General features: G+C 44.4%; 1 protein-coding gene across 1 annotated transcript in view; it reads right to left on the reverse strand.

Moving 5' to 3' along the window:
• The window catches only part of cdh4 (cadherin 4, type 1, R-cadherin (retinal)), a gene marked incomplete at its 3' end in the record, with an annotated part of 176150 nt that overhangs the window by 63195 nt on the left and 96111 nt on the right, over positions 1 to 16844 (reverse strand). The gene's annotated exons all lie outside the window — the stretch shown is intronic.

Consider the following 16844-nt stretch of genomic DNA (forward strand, 5'->3'; position numbering starts at 1 on the left):
GAACAGAAACGGGGAGGAAAATAGGAGGAAATATAATTAGAGAGGAGCACAGTGAGATTTACTTTCTGCCAGGTGTTCGCAAATCCATGACACATCTGGCACGTTTAAGATTAACCTGCATTTATCAAGACGTATCTTGAAATTTCCCGTCCGCCGTGACTTTTGATTCCCAACAAACTGAAGCATAATACAAGGTGGGGTGCAACCTAATTCTTTTACATCATAGTCTTTTCCCAAAGTAGACGGATAGCTATGTTGAAACAGTCTTTCCCCCAGCTTCTCCAGGTAGAGTGTTAAGAGAATTAGGCCGACTGTGCTGCATGCTTTGCTGCCTGCCCTGTGGAGCGCAGTCTCGAATGACATTCGGAGGGTTCAGCTTGACTGAGACAAAAGAAAAGGAGCTGCGAGGGCGCCCATGTTTGCGCACACAAACGTCTAATCCTGTTTCCAGAGTAATGCACTATGTTGGTCTGTTTGAGCGGTACGGAAGGACTGCTTGCAGTGTTTCCACTGCACACATGAGCAAAGGGTCACAGAGGAACAAGCAGAGAGATGGTGTTCGGCTGCTGAGTGCACCAGTGCAGATTCTCCAGTGACAGCTGACATGAATATGCCATTACACCACACTAAACACGGGAGAAACCAACAGCCTCAGACACGACTATATGGAAAATCCTTTTTATTTCATTGCCAAATTTAATCAACACTCAATGCATCATAATCCCATGATTCATAGCATGATGCAACGGCATGAATGACTGATTTGTTGTTTTCAACGTGTCTATTATGTGTCCACGCACCGTCTGCCTCTATCCCCAAGTTGAAAAGCATGTGCTCTGAATGATGCTATCTCCCAAACTCTGGCTGCTGATAACAAGACAAATTGATTTCATAAATCACCGAGGGAACAGCTCACCCGTTATGAGCTGCTGCAGCGTGATTTTTCAAAAGATCCAGCGTGAAGAATTCTGCACAGCAAGCTTTTTATCAAGCCATCTATTTAATGCATTGCCCAGCTTCCTGTCAAAAGCAGCTCCCAAACAACAGGCAAATAAAGCACGAGATCTCCTTGGCTGTTTGTTTTCAACCTCTGAGTAATTGCATGCATAATGGGACGGACGGTAAACACAGTTTTGACAATGTGTGCATCTGTCTATGTTGGCAAATGCAATCCTTATTTTCATTAGAAGAATAACATAGCGGATAACAATCCTTATGTGAGTGATATGCTCTGTGTTAAGTGACTTTGGGGATCATTTATCAAGCCTGGAGGGAAAGGGGGGCAATCTAACATCAGGTTGCGACAATATGACACAGGCCTGCTTGAATTGTCCACAGATGAATTGTGATGGCAGGCATGTATTATGTAAATGACTTCAATTAGCTTGAACTGAGCAGGCTAATTGTTGTCACTTAGACAGGTCTCTTGTGGTGCAGCTGGGAGAAGCGGGGCTTAAGGACACGAGCGTGCACTGCAAAGCGCTGCTTATGATGCGCGCAGGTGTGTGTGTGTGCCTGTGTGCGTGTTCCTGCCTGTGTGTGCATGCATGTGGGAGTGAATTCAAACATCAGCTACTTCGAGGATGTCTTTCCTCAGCCGGCGCATATATCAATTTGGAAGTTAATTCTACATTAAAAACCTCAGAGGTCTCCGTGGGCCTGCCCGTTGCCCCGTGCGCTGTGGTTGGTGCCAGTTGGCATGGGAACACACATGTGGTCCGTGAGGGATGGCCATACTGCAGCATTGTTAGAGGAATGACTTTGATTTCTTGCTAGGGCACCGGGCCACCGCTCAGCTTACCATTCACCGCCCACCGGTTTGTAGCCGCAAGGGGGCTGGGACCACGACCCTGATTCCAAACACATCTACTTAGTGTGAAAATATTCATAAATGCGTTGATATTCATTAAAAAATGCCGTTGACAAAGCGCCTTCAAATCTGGTTGTGGGATCTGATCTGCCACGCTGTTAAATGGAGATGAAAGCAGCAGAGAGAAACAACGCTGAGACTGGATACTGATAGAGGAGCATGTGTGTGTGTGTGTGTGTGTGTGTGTGTGTGTGTGTGTGTGTGTGTGTGTGTGTGTGTGTGTGTGTATGTGTGTGAGTGAGAGAGAGAGATGGCAGGATAAAAGGAGAAGGCGGGAGATGCAGATACTGTAGCACACAGAAAAAAAAGAGATGGATGCAAAATAGAAAATATAACAGTAATTGGAACAATTTTCTCTGCCACCCCCCAAAAAAAATTAAATCCGTGTTTTAAGACAAGAAGAGCTAATGTGCAAATGTAGCAGTGCAGATTATTCATCGCTGTCACATCATAATGCAAATGGAGGCAGTGAATGAAGACTAACACTGTTGATAACTAATCTGCGCTTATTTGATGTAATTGTCCTCTGGTGCATGTCATTTGTTTTGTCATGTTGCACTTAGCAAACTGCAGCACGTCTATGTGCGGGAAAATTAACTTGAAATGAATAAAGTAAGGCGAGGCTGACGGCCCTGAAGGTCAGTAGACCCGCAGTCCTTCATCAATTAATAATCACATACATATTTTACTGCAGGTTCAATCAATACTGCCACCGGTCGGCTCATCTGGAGCGCCGGAACTAAAAGGAAGCGGCTCAATGGCGGACTACACCAATGCATTGTTTCTCGACATGTTATCGTTACCTTCACACTTTGTAATGACTTCTGTGTGCAATTATGAATGATGTTTCATACTTTCTCTCACTCTTCGGAGAGGACATCAGACTTTGTTGCCAGATATCTCCGTTCACATGGCACTCCTCCAATAGTGTTTCAGGGTTCAGTGTGTGTTTGTCAGTCAGCTTAAAAACATATTCATTTCAACAACTTCAAGCCAATGGATGCAATCGAGTCAGAATTTGCTTCTTTCAATGTGTTTTGAAATAAATTTTGAAGATCAACTAAATATCTAGAGATAGAGAGATCATTCTGTTTGGTCTGCGACGACTAGTATTTTGAGAATAGATTCATCGTTTTAAGTCATTTATCAAGCACAAATTCCAATCATTTGCTGGCTAAAGCTTCTTATGTGATGATTTGCTGCTTTTCTTTATCACATCTGATTATTTACCGAATATTTTTGGAGGTTTGGACTGTTAAAGCAGGCCGATTTTCTGACATTTTATAGACGAAACAATTCATCAATCAATTGAGAAAATAAACGGCCTATCTATCCATCATGGTGGCCATATCCACATAAGTGCCTTTGAGTACCTTTTAAAGCGCTATACAAATAAAATGTATTATTATTATTATTATTATTTATCTCACTGTCACTGTGCTCTGCCGCCTGAAGCTTGAACTAGTTTCTGAATTTATCCCATGAAAACAGAGGCATGGACAAACATGCAGGCATCACTGTTCTGCTTGGCATAATAACAGAGCTAACCGGTAGCAATATTTGAACGACTAACTTAACCAGACACGGCCAATTATATCGTAATTCATTCCCATCATGCTGTTAAAGTAATGGAGGTGACCGGCTCGTCTGCAGACATTAGAAGGCCTCTCCCCAGCGCAGGCCGGCTGATTACAGAGTTAACACCAGATAATGGAGGTTACATTGACTTGCAGCATGATGCGTTCAGGCTCCAAACAGTAAAAATCAATAGTAAACATTAACAGTATGTGTGGAAATGTAATCTGTAATGTTTCATAGCAACATAAAATGGAGAGAGAGAGAGAGAGAGAGAGAGAGAGAGAGAGAGAGAGACGTTTAACTTCATAACACTAGCTCAAAGCAGCTTATGATACACAAATACTAATGACCCCTAAACATGTGTTAATGTGAATTAATTGTGTGCTTTTCAGCCAACAGTGTCAACTGTATACAAGTAGGGGCGGTTTGGAGCCTTGCTGGTTATGGGACCCGCCTTCTGACTCTATTATTATCTATAAGATCTATTATGATCTGTGAGATCTATTGTGATCTATGAGATCTATTATGTCAACTGCCTTCTTCGTCTCTGACTGCATCAACGTGTGTTTGTCTGTCCCTGTGTTTTGCCTTGGTTCCAGAGAAAACATCACGGGCATAACCACCAGCTTCAGTGTGTGTGTATGTGTGTGTGTACGTGTGTGTGTACGTGTGTGTGTGTTTGCATTCTTTTTTTCCATTTTGTAGCCTAAAAGTCAAAGTGTGTGTGTGTTTGTGTGTGTTGTACGCTGTTATGTCCCTGCGTGAGTTTACGTGAGTGTGTGCATCCGCATGAGTGTGTGTGCGCGTCTGTGTGTGATTGTCTCTGTGTGTGCCAGAGTGTGTTCTGTATATTTTAGTGTGTCCTGCCATCCACAGCGGTGTTTGGCAGGCTGCTGAGGCTGGTGTCATTCTGCTTGGCTGCTTTTCTCTGGACGCGTACGGCAGAGAAGATGCTGTCCAACAGAGCGGCGAGCGCAGCACAGGCGCGGCTAAAACAGAGCGGGCAAGCAGCCGTGACTGCCGACCACCGAGTCCTCTGCGCACACACACACACACACACACACACACACACACACACACACACACACACACACACACACACACACACACACACACACACACACACACACAGGGGGGGGGAGGAGACACGCTTATGCTCTTTGTCTCTTCCAGCTTGAGCTTGTAGATCCACGACAATACCCAAGGGGAGGCCAAAGCCGCTCTTGTATGGAAACATCACATGTGCATAATGTAGATGACAGGTAGGAGCGCTGCACAGCCTGCTTTGTGCATCCACACAGAGCATGCCTCCCTCATCCCACCGCATCCGCCTACACCGTGTTCACCTGTCGACCGCGCACGCCTCCCCGCCATTCCCTCCTCTTGCTGTCACCCGTCTCTTCCCCCGTCTCCTCTACTTCCATGTTCTGCAGAGGCACAGCAGCCCTCCTTACCTCCTACTGTCCTTACCTCCTCCCAGTTTAACCCCCCTCCACCTGTCCTCCTCTATCTTATTCTCTCCTATTCCCTGCAGACTCAGGCACTTTCATCCCTCGAGAGCCGGTCTGAGCCAAAGGCCTAGACACCCTGGTGGGCTAGTTATTACCGCTGTTAACATGAGCTAAGAACATATGGCACGGGAGACTCGGGAAGAGGTGCGAAAAGGGGGGGGCAAGATTTGCAAGCGTTTATTCACTTGTTAACCAGTTTCAGACGAGATTATATGATTTTTGCGGATCATTTTTAAGACTTCGATGGATCTTTTTATAGACCTGCTTTTATAGAACAACCTTTATTAGCGCCTTAGTCTCCCTTTTATGAGTTTTGCTTTGATCCTGCATGTCTCACCTAGCATTCATTGCGTCTGCTGCTAATTTGATCAGCTTTTTAAATTAAGTGATTTGTTTTCTTGTGTGCTTTAAAAGGTGTATAAATAAAGATTATGATATCTGCTAGCTAAAAATAGACATCTGATAGCGAAAACTATATAACAATGGGGGGAGAGATGGAGGGGGTACACCCCCTTTTATGCATTGGATGCAGTTGTAAAGAGACATTTAAGTTAAAAGTCTCACAGTGGAATACTATGTGGAGAAAGTCAGGATTTAGAGGGGCTAAATAGCTCCAGACTGAGCATATGGATATGTGTTATGGTGTCGTTCATCGCGGTTGTGCCACAGTGCAAAGTAAACATTCCCTCTGGTACCCTGCTGATTTTCTTAAGCCAGCGGGAAAATCAACGCCACCCACTCAATTTGCAAATCACAGTATTTGTGCCAGAGGCTGTGATAGACAGCAGGACTGAGCCCACTGACGAGTAAACGAACGCGGCTGAAATACAGAACACACTGCGTGCAGGAAGCATCAACATCTCAGCGTGACTTCTGTGCCGTTGCCATTTGTGTGTGCATGTTGCAAGTAATTTGATAGATCACCATCATTTGCCCGTTTTAATTGTAGTTTTAGGTTTTCTAGGATGACAGTGATTCATAGAAACTCATTTGAGTGAACTCAACAGCATTACACTGAACAGTGAATGGAATGCCGGGATGGCCAAGCATTTCTTATTCAAGATAAACAGTGTCGCTCACAATGAGCTGCATTTTTGTTTGAATGATGCCATGTGAAACAAATGACAAAACCCTAATTTGCAAACTAAGAGATGAAAAAAACAACGGCTCCCACCAAAACAAAATCTGCTTTCCAGAACCGAAGAGAAGCAGCCTTGTTTACAGCTTGGCTGCCAAATATTTTCAAAATATTTTCATTGGCAAAGTAAAAAGGTTTCGGTGAACTGAAACGTGTGATCCTCCAGCGTCTAAACAAGGAGAAGGACAGAACGTTCTAGGTTCTCGACTGGCGGTGACAATGTAGCAGCTTCTCAGGAGACATGTGAGTTGTGATATCCTTTCCACCTACGAGAAGCAAACCGAATAAGAAAAGTGTACACCTTTCAGTGGGCGGGAGCAGGAAATGCAGCGGAGAAGTCGTGATTGGAGATGTAAAATCTATTTTCAGATGTCGTGATTTATCGCGACTAAAGGGCGCCGTCTTTTAATGTGCTGTCAAACCCGAGGCGCTGCGTGCCGTACATCCACAACCCTTGAAAGTCTTTTGAAATCCAGCCCACTGTGCCCCCCACAGGAATGCTCATAACTAATTCAATTTACATACAAGCTGTTTTTAAAACACTGCAGGTACAATGTGACTTTCCTGAAAAGGATTTTTTTTTTTGCCGCAGTTGGAAATGAATTTCTCTGCCTCTGCAGTTCTGTTTTAACAAAAGCCCACACAGTTCCCTCTGACAGCTCACTCTCACAAAAGGAAACCACTGCGACTCAAGTGCGTGTGCGTGTCCGTGTGTGTGTGTGTGTGGTGTATGCGTCACTGTGTGTGTGCATCACAGTGTGTGCTTGTCACTGTGTGTGCTTGTGTGTGCTTGTGTGTGCGAGGGACCCAGAGCAAGAGAGATAAAGAGACACAGGGAGAGAGAGAGGAAGAGGGACATCGGAGTGGGAGTGTGTGACACCAGCTCTTTGCAATTATGATTACTACAGATGATGCATAAATGGGTATGGGTGTCATCAACTCCCCGCGCTCCCATAGGTGTGCGTGGGAGAGGAGGTGCTGTCAACCTGCATTTGTGTGCCTCGGCCCTCACGTTTCACTTTTTTTAAACGCCACATGCTCCTGATGCGTTGCACGTGGCGCTGAGAGAAACCTTGTCACACTGTTAGAGCACCGCTATGCGCATTGGGCCAACATCCGCCCACGAGCCCGCTGTCACACCTTTGATTTCCTCCTGTCGCCTCCCTCTCTTTCTGCAGGTGTGACGGGACCAGCAGGTTAAACCAACCTATTTTTAGGCATCTGCTCGAAAATTGCATACCCTAACTAAAAAGGGTGTATCTCTGCAATCACTAGGGCTATTTGAATAGTTTTGGTGTTATAATAAAAGGCTACACATGTGAGATTTTGTTCAGATGTGTAAATATCAGTCTATATGTTACTGGTTAAGAGTAAAGGAAATTGACACACAGCAAAAATGAAAAGGTTTCAGGTCCGCTTGACAAAAAGCCATTTCAGGATGATTATTTCTTTGAAATGATGCAGCTGTAAGGTCCAACTCGAACCCAAATCACAGCACAATATGTGAACATTCTCTCTGCAAAGGTTGACTTTGATAAAGTGAAGCAGAACAAAGTTAGAGAGGGTTTAGTACAGAGACAATTCAGACGAGGTCTCCAAAATTTGCATTGGGGCACATTTGCGCACATCAGTGACATTTTAATTTTCTCATGTATCAAACCATATATTTCACTTGTATATTACATATGGTGTTCAATACATCCAAATACAGCATTTTTTTTTTTTTCACAAAACAAGCTATGATTTACAGTTTGACATAACAATCGCTCAGTTTGCCCCCCCCTTGGGGGGATTGGTTTTGAATTGTTAAAGGGGCACCAACTGGCCTGTCAGGATACGGAGAGTGATGTACAGTAAACACACACATACAGGATATTGTGTGGGCCTCATCACGGCAGGTCAACAGGATTACGAAGATTCCCTCACAGATATGAGTTTGCTACAGCACACCACCTCGCCCGCTCATCCTCTCATTACAGCAGGCTTCACTCCACATGACATCGGCGGTGTCGCGCTGCATCTGCCATGCATGCGAGGGTTCGGCTTTTTCCCACAACCTCGGCCCTCCCTCTTATCTGTGCATTAGCCTCCTCTCATGAGCGCAGGGCGCGAGGAGGCTTGAGGAATGAGAAAGGGGAAAGAGGCGAGATAAAGAGGGAGAGCAGAGCGGATGCAATTAAAAGACTGGGTCACAGATCGCAGTGCCAGGCGTCAGTGTGATTAATACACCGCCATTCAGCCCAGGAGCTTTTCTCCTCTGTGTGTGTGTGTGTGTGTGTGTGTGTGTGTGTGTGTGTGTGTGTGTGTGTGTGTGTGTGTGTGTGTGTGTGTGTGTGTGTGTGTGTGTGTGTGTGCATGCGTGTGTGCTTTTGTTTGTGAATGTGTTATCTTGTAAGCATGCCACACCGCGGGGGCACCAGTGTGTCTCAATACGTGCTACCCTCAGGTGTGCCAGGGTTAACCCTTTTTAAGGTCGGGGGTCCTGGTGTCCTCGAGAAGCAGATCCTAAGATGATCTGACCAATCTGATCAGACTTTCATTTCACCTATTACAACAAGTACGGGAGGTAGGTGGGCAGACATGTTCTACACTGGCTCTATAACCTTTAAAATAATATATTCAAGTAGACAATCTGGAAAATACTTACGTACAAAATGTTGTAGAACTTCACAGGTTCACACTGTTGTGAACTTCAACAAACACCCACTATCTTTTTCTTTTTTTGTGCATGCCTTTTGGCTGACCATCTACTTGGCGGCTGGTCATTAATTTCAAACCGCAAAAAAAAACAGGGAAATCTGGCTCCCAATCAATCCATCGTCTGCAGAAAACCTGCATCAAGGCAGGAAACGGCGCCTTGAAAATCCCCCCAATTGAGTTGGTGGCCCCTGCCTCAGACTTATGGTAATGAGTAATGTTCCCCTTTTGAAACACACAACTGCACAAACATATCAACCGATTCTTTGTTTTATTTCTTTCATCTGGCTCCCACTCACCAGACCTTGCCTTGAAGGCTTCCCCTTCGATTTAGCGCTAGCAAGAGAAGGAGCGGCGCTTTATCACAGCAATATCTTTTTTAAGGAGGTGAAGCGAAGAAACTGCCTCAAGGCTACACACTGTCTGTTATCTCCCCAGTACAATATAATAATTTCACACGGCCCAGAGCGAGGTGGTGGGACCTCAGCTGGGACAAGTGGCAGAGAGGGGAATGTGAGCAAACAAGGGGCAAGGATCAGGGGACAAAGGGGGCTTATGTCCGTGACTCCCACTCAACCGTATAATGACTGTAATGGAAACCCAACATTCTCCTGTTTTTCTATTTTTTTTCTAGAGTGAGTCACATTTCCTCTACTGCTCACGTTGGTCAATGTAGAGAACCCACTTCAGGTTTTAGGTACTAGTTTCCCTTTTGTCATATTAATGGACACAGTGCAGCGATGTCATGGCCAGGTGAGTAAATGAGTCCAGTTACAGGGTGTGAGCCGGTCACTGGAGTGTTTATGACTGCAGCATCTCTGAGCTGGTTATTTTTAGATGGTCTTGATTACCCTGGGGACCGGCCTTAATAAATACTTTAAGACTAAAACAGGCTTCCCCTCATCCCCATGAGACCAAAGACTCGCTCACAAGGTAATCAGCTTTCAATCTACTCCTCCTCTACTCTTACCTTCTCTCACTTTATCTCCGCTCTCACTCACTGAGCGGCCCTTTCTTCTCCTGGGTTATTCCTAATTTTCTCTCCATCTTTCCCCTCTTCTTGTGTTATTTGCATAAAAGTGTTTGCATTCCTCCCCGGTGATTGTTTCGCTGCTGTGTTCAGCATCTTGATTTGATTCCCTACAATTGGCCTAATTAGCATTACAAATATACACTTAGAGAGGAACAGAAATATATGTTATGCCCGATTAATTTAAGGGAATTGGACCCCAGATGAAGAGGAATTTGTGTGATACAAAAAGGTGAGTCGCCACGTCTCAATAACGAACTGCCTTATCCGAGTCCGCTGAAACTGCACTTTCACTACGTTTATGTAAATCGATGAACGCCGTGTTTACTTTAACGGCGTCAGGAGCGTCTGACAGTGGCAAAGTATTGGATGTTCATTCGTGATAAAAGGTGCAATCACAACAAGAAAGGTGCCTCTTATCTGCTCTCGCTCTCCCCTCGCTCTCCAGCCCAGATAATGTCTTCTAAAGCCAATGATTAGACGTAAGACAGAGCTCCTTCATTATCCGTTGCTCTCATCCATCTCTCTCTAATCCTGTCTCTTCTCCGAAGCCCCTTGGGGCAAGTGATAGGCCGGGGCCAGCCATTAGTCTCTAGGCCCCGAGACCCGGGACAAGAATCATTCGGATATCCCCCCCGGAGGAGATCAAGGCCGTCTCAGAGGTCAGCTACAGTACAGCGACTGCTATTACGTCCCCATTATTGCCACGCTGCTACTTCATTTTTGGTAACCGCTCGCTGTTAAAAGGTTGAACTTTGCCTTTCAACCAGCTGGTCCCTTTCCATGATCTGAATCCTGCAGATGTAAACATGCAGCCTTCTTTTTCTGTCAGATTCCTGCCATTGGAAGCCGTAAAAGTCAGCCAAAGTAACTAATGGGAGTAATTGGTTTCATTATTGTCAACCAGCGCACTTGAGTTGGTTCCCTCCGGAGAGACGAAACCAGCGGAGCAGATGAGGTTCATCTGAGGAACGCAGCTACGTGGACTACAGGGACAAACGGCTGTGAGCCGGGTGCTGATGTTGTCATTATGAAGACAATTGCGTCCAACAAGTAGCCCTGAGCCATAAGCAACAGTGTTAAAGTCAAAGCAGGAATCAATGCACGCTGCTTCAGGCCTGCGACAGGAATCATTGTGCATTAAGTGTCAAGCTCACTAAAGCAGAATAAGAGATATAGAATAGAGAGTAATAGAGGACACCAATTGGATGCTGCAAAAAGATGAAAAGAACGAAGAAAGGAATAAAAAAAAAGATGTGCATGAATATTCTGTTTACCTTAAATAAATAAATAAGTACAAAATCTACACTGTTGAAGCTTCATTATTGTTTAGTTGTTTGGCCACTTGGGGGCAGGGAAACTAGCTTATATAAAGTAGATATAGTGACTGTGTTGGCAAACAGTTGCTGAGTCCCACATCCAGCCCACAGAGCAACATTAGCATCAATTCATGGAGCCATGTTTCTGTCCACCTGATGAGTGTCCAATGTTCAGTCTTCATTTCGCTCGGATTTAGTCTTCATCAACCCCCGAGGGAAATATCTGGCTCTTTAGCTGCTAAAAGCTCCAATATAGTTGTTGACTGTCTGGGGTTTGGTTTGGTTTCTAAATATAAAAATATTCACTTGTGCAGCTTTCAGTCAAAGTCACATACACATGTACCGTAAATTGCTTTGAAATAATAGCACACACCAGCATGTATCAACTCTAACCGCCAGTGTGAATTGAGAATATTCTGAATTCACACAATGCCAGTTTGAGATATGCCTCGGTACTTGAAGAAAAAAAAGAAAAGAAAAGAAAGAGCTTTTCAGAGTGCAGCCCTCCCTTAAAAGCAACAAATCTGAGTTTCTTTCAACAGCCATTTGCTTTGAAGTCACCCTGGCCTGTTCCAGAAAATCAATTAAAAACATGACTAATGCATTTGCACCCAACATTTTCCACTTTTCCTCCTAAGAGCGTTTGATGTCCCCCGCTGCCTCACACGATGTAAATGTTGAGATCACAGAGATAGTGACCGGTACTTTAAGAAGGACCCTTTCGCACGAATCCGCCGCTTCCAGTGAAGCTCTGACCTCAAGTGAAATGGAACAATGAAGACTATCGCTACCACTACGACTGTGCTGGTTTTCCTCGACACGCCAAATGGCACAATGTTGTGCCCTGTGAACGTCCGGCCTGCGAAGAAATCTTCCTGACGAATGACTTGCAAGTAATCTAATGCAAGAGTCTCTGCTCCGCCACCACTCGGCCCCTCCTTACATCTCCTATATAAGTCGCCTGGTGGCAGTTATCAGAGGGATCTGTAGGGGTCCTCAATGCGAGCATACCTCTGTCCCTTAAGTGGGCAGCACTAAGCCTCATTGTCCGCTGTAGATGTAGAGAGCACAATAGGAGAGGCTGAATCTCTCTGCTCGACTATCTACCGGGAGGGGGTGCAAGGTCGGTCTCACCGGGCCGTGGCGCCAAAACCATTATTCTTATCACTGCAGGAGAACTCACCGGAGGGCAGAGAAAACCCTTCTGAAAAGGTCAAACGAGTGTGTCTCCCATTGTGTGTGTTTACCCCCTCCCCACCTCTCTCACACGCCACACGATTCTGTATTTCTCATTAACTGATAATACATCACTCATGACCTTGTGATAAGAATACATTAGCCGCAGACAAGTCATTAATCTATAAGGAATCAGGCTGTTTAGGTTATCAGGTGAGAATGGGTATACGTGTTATCGTACAGGTTATGGGAATAGGCTTAATTGCCCTTCTTAAGCGAGTCACTCGATGTAGTGGAAGTGCTTTACGTGCTGCCTTTGGCCCCTGACCAACTGAAACTGAACGTACTGGAGCAAAAATTGCCACATCATTGGTGCTTGTTTGAGAGATAAAGGAGGGCTGGTCGCACAGTAAAGACTGCATGCAGTAGACTGGTTTGATGCACTTTTGTGAAGGTTATGGTTCGTGGGTTGCAAAATTCCGGGAATATTTCATGTGGAAACTTTGCATGGCAGTTTACAGGAATTTATGAGTAATTATTAGGAATATCAGAAATGAAATGGAAATACAAGGGTTATTTGCTCAGGCTGTAGTTACCATGTAATATGCAGATATAATCACTAAATCATTAACGCATGTTAATTTGCCAAATAATTCATGTTCACAATTCAATGCGTTTGTCCGACACGCTCATGTGTCATGTGGAGCTACGAGCAAGTTATCTAATGCGGAAAGGTACTTTGAAAATGTGATCCGACAGTGTGGGCTGTGTGCAAACCACCTTGGGTTTAAAGTGGACAGCCAATAATATAAAAGAATGAATAGAAACTAAATAAAACTCCTTATTTAGCTCAATCAAGCTACATCCGACATGGTAAAAACTAGCGCTAATGCTTAACCTTGACAAATGTCTTGTACGTCATCCGGCTGTATTCATGCTTTAATTACAGTCCCTACATTTACTGACTTAAAGTTATTTAATTGACTTTGTAATATGAAACGATAGAACACAACATTCTTTCTCCAATTTCCTAAACTAAGTCGCCCCTGCTGACCAACCACAGCTGTTGTGCTCTCCACAGCTGCAGTGGCCCAAACATGTACGCCAGCTTAACGCATCACGATAAATCCAGTAAATCCAATCATTTTGTTGCTTTCTGCTCGGCCCTGTTGACCATCACTTTTCCTGTGTTAAAAGAAAAATCCCTCGATGTACCTCCACATCAGCGTATGGGCCTAATCTCCTGCCTAAGCAAGCATGAGTGCTGCTGTTATGGATTACCACTCTTCCAAACAACATGAAAAAAAACGACAAAGATAAACTGTCAGGCCCACAGGATAACCCACGAGACAAAAGCCATTTTCAGACAGCTCAATTTGAACAAAAGAGACGTTCAAGCTTCAATCAAACCTGGGAGGTGGAGCAGAACTGTCTTACAGAAGAGGGCAGATCAAAAAAAATAAAAAAGAAGAGGGCTCTGTAAGAGGTGAAACACTTTTTTAAAGAAACTGAGCCTTTTTTCATCTTATCCGACACAACTGACAAACTCTAGACATAATTATTTCAGCTTTTAAAACGTTGCTAGTAGATAAATTACTGTATGTTGGAAGTGTGTGTGTGTGTGTGTGTGTGTGTGTGTGTGTGTGTGTGTGTGTGTGTGTGTGTGTGTGTGTGTGTGTGTGTGTGTGTGTGTGTGTGTTTATGAAAAACAAAAGACAGCAAGACAAGCAAAGCATGTTTTGTGAATATGTTCAATCGTTCTTGGTATCATTTTCCATTAATTAAATATGTCCTGTAATTACACAGAACCATTATCACTTCCATTAAAAACAATTAAATACATCATCCGTTCTGTCGATTTGGCAACTAAAAGCTGATTGGCTGGTTGCCAGCCTGGCAAACTGCTTCTAAAAAATGTACTCCAGGGCCCTGGAGAGGTTGGCTAAATTTGTTTTCGCTCGAGTAAAAGCTTGAGAATCAAAACCCAACCAGAAATAGCTGCACTGAATACACAACACAACAGCAAAGGGCCAGGATTAATTAATTTGCAGTTTAACAGCACTGTATCCAATGCAAAGACGCTCCACTTTTTCCACTCCAGTCTTTGGTCACATTTTGGTGTTCTGGGTTTTACTTTATTCAACTAACATGATCATCCTGCTTCTTGAGACCGACTGAATAAAACACACATCGCCCGTGTGTGCGGAATGAAGCGCAGCCTTTAAATGACGATTCCATGCAAACTGTTCTGCAAGCAACAATGTTGACTACACAGATATTTGTGAGAGCCACTGGATGTGCTTGCTGTGCACAAGTGAATCTATAGCAAATCTACCAAAGCTGGAACACGCACAGTGTCAGTGTTAAAACAAATGGAGTTTTCCCCTCTGAAGTAAAGTTCTCAGTACTTAGCAGGAAGCCGCTGCTCTTCATGATCGTGGATGAATGCGCAATCGGCTGCTCTGTTGTCGTCTCAAGTGTTTTCTACCGTTTGCTCACAAACATTCAGGGTGAAAATACACACTGTGCTAATATAAAGAAATACCAGGCAATAAATATGAGTGTGTTTAACAGAGTTGGCCGTACTGCAATCACAGGCTTCGGGCTTTTAAAATCCTAAATTAATTGCCGTGCTTTATGTTCTTGACTTTTCTTGCCGGTATCAATTTGTCAGCGTAGGTGCTAAACTTCCGTCGGGCCTATCTGAGCTAGCCGACAGCACCGCTCGCGTCACGCGCCGTGGCTCGACAACCTATAGCGTATGCTCGGACTTGAGTTGTCTGCTATATGCATAAATCTCCGTCCCGCCACAGGCTGGGAGGTGACGAGCGAGGCAGATGAGGACATCCAGTGTGCAGGATGAGGGATGGTGGCAGCCGTTCCCCCGGGCCACGGTGATGGCACTACATCGATCCAGCCACTCTGGAGCCTGAAGTGCAGAGCCTTTTGGCTTTGTCAGCACTGTTCAGCTCAGCATTGCTCCAACTCCCCTGATCACTGTCAGAAACCCAGGAGGGGAAGAAAAAAAGCCCAGAGAATAGGAGGAGAAAATGCTGATGCATCTGGTGCCAGACAGGCGGCGCAGGATTGGCTAAATAACTGCTAACTATTCACCCGGCGCTTCTTGATCATTTTCTAGCTGTTTTGAGATTCAGGCAAATTAATGTTTATCGTCAGGCAGGGGAAAAGCAGAAAGACAGATGGATTTGTTTTTTTGGAGCTGTTCCTCCTATATCTACCTCTAAACACGAGCACCTGTTAATTCAGCCTGCCAACCGGTGCGCCGGGAAACTTAATTCTGCTAATCTACTCACATATTTACTCAGGTGGAGGTGTGCTGACACCACTGAAGCTATGCACTGCTGTCTTCAGATGGCCAATGTTTGTCTTCCGAGGTGATTCACTATATACTCCCCTTTTACATCTTGTGACATTAATCTCTCGAGTCACTTTGGATGTTCGCAGAGAGTTTCTGCTCGCTCACCTCTCCACTTACCGAATAGAGTCAATACAAGCCAGACCTTGGACTTTGAGCTTCCTGTTTTATTGCTCCCTCTTTACGTTTTAGTTTCCTTTCCATCTGAGTCACAGTACAGGCGAGCAGAAAACATGCAGCAAAAGCTATAGCCCGGGCGTTGAAGAGGCCTTGAAATGCACAGACAGATTGAATTTGGTTAAAAACTCACATCCTGGGGTTCGTCTGGGGCATTTTAGATATTGCAGCCGTGGTTGGCCATTGACTTCAGCATTGTGGCCCTGAGCATTTAGAGCACTTGTTCAACAATACAAACACATCCGATTATCTTTTGAAATGCATAAAAGCAATAGTTTGACATTTTGAAGGATTGGCTTATTAACTTATTTGCCAAATGTTAGGTGAGTTGGATGATATGACTTATATGCTGATATTATATAGACTGGAAACAGAGTACACAGCTAGCCTCGCTCTGTCTAACAAACTGCCATCACTAGAACGTCGATAGCCCACTTATTAACACGATATATCTAGTTTGTTTAATCCTGACAATATCAAAAAGTTGTAAAAACTATTTCTGCTGCACTCATTTAGCTATTAGCATCCACATTCTGGGTTTCTGAAGGATTTAAGCTCGTACTAAGCAGGCAAAAGATGAGGTGCTAATAAATTAGCTTTAAGCCACATTTCCACCAAGCAGTCCTGTTCACTCAGTTGAGTTTGTTACACTTTCGAATGATTATTTTTGTGTTTGGTTGAAGATGATGTCATGCTTATCAGCTTAGAATTAGAGGAAAGGACTGCTACCAAAAGTGAATCTAGAGGAGAGGAAAGGAGAGAGGAGAGAGGAGAGAGGAGAGGAGAGCCCAGTGTGGAAACATGTGCATTAGAGGTGCTGATAGGAGGATTTTGTATCCTTTGAACAGAGCCAGTCTTTGTGCTCGGTGAAGCTAACCATCTTCTGGCTCCTTTACAGGTATGAGACAAGTATCGATGCCCAAATATTGTTTGAATTAGCGAAACATAAAGCATGGATTCGATTACTTCTTG

Source organism: Taurulus bubalis (assembly GCF_910589615.1).
Source record: "Taurulus bubalis genome assembly, chromosome: 5".
NCBI lineage: Eukaryota > Metazoa > Chordata > Actinopteri > Perciformes > Cottidae > Taurulus > Taurulus bubalis.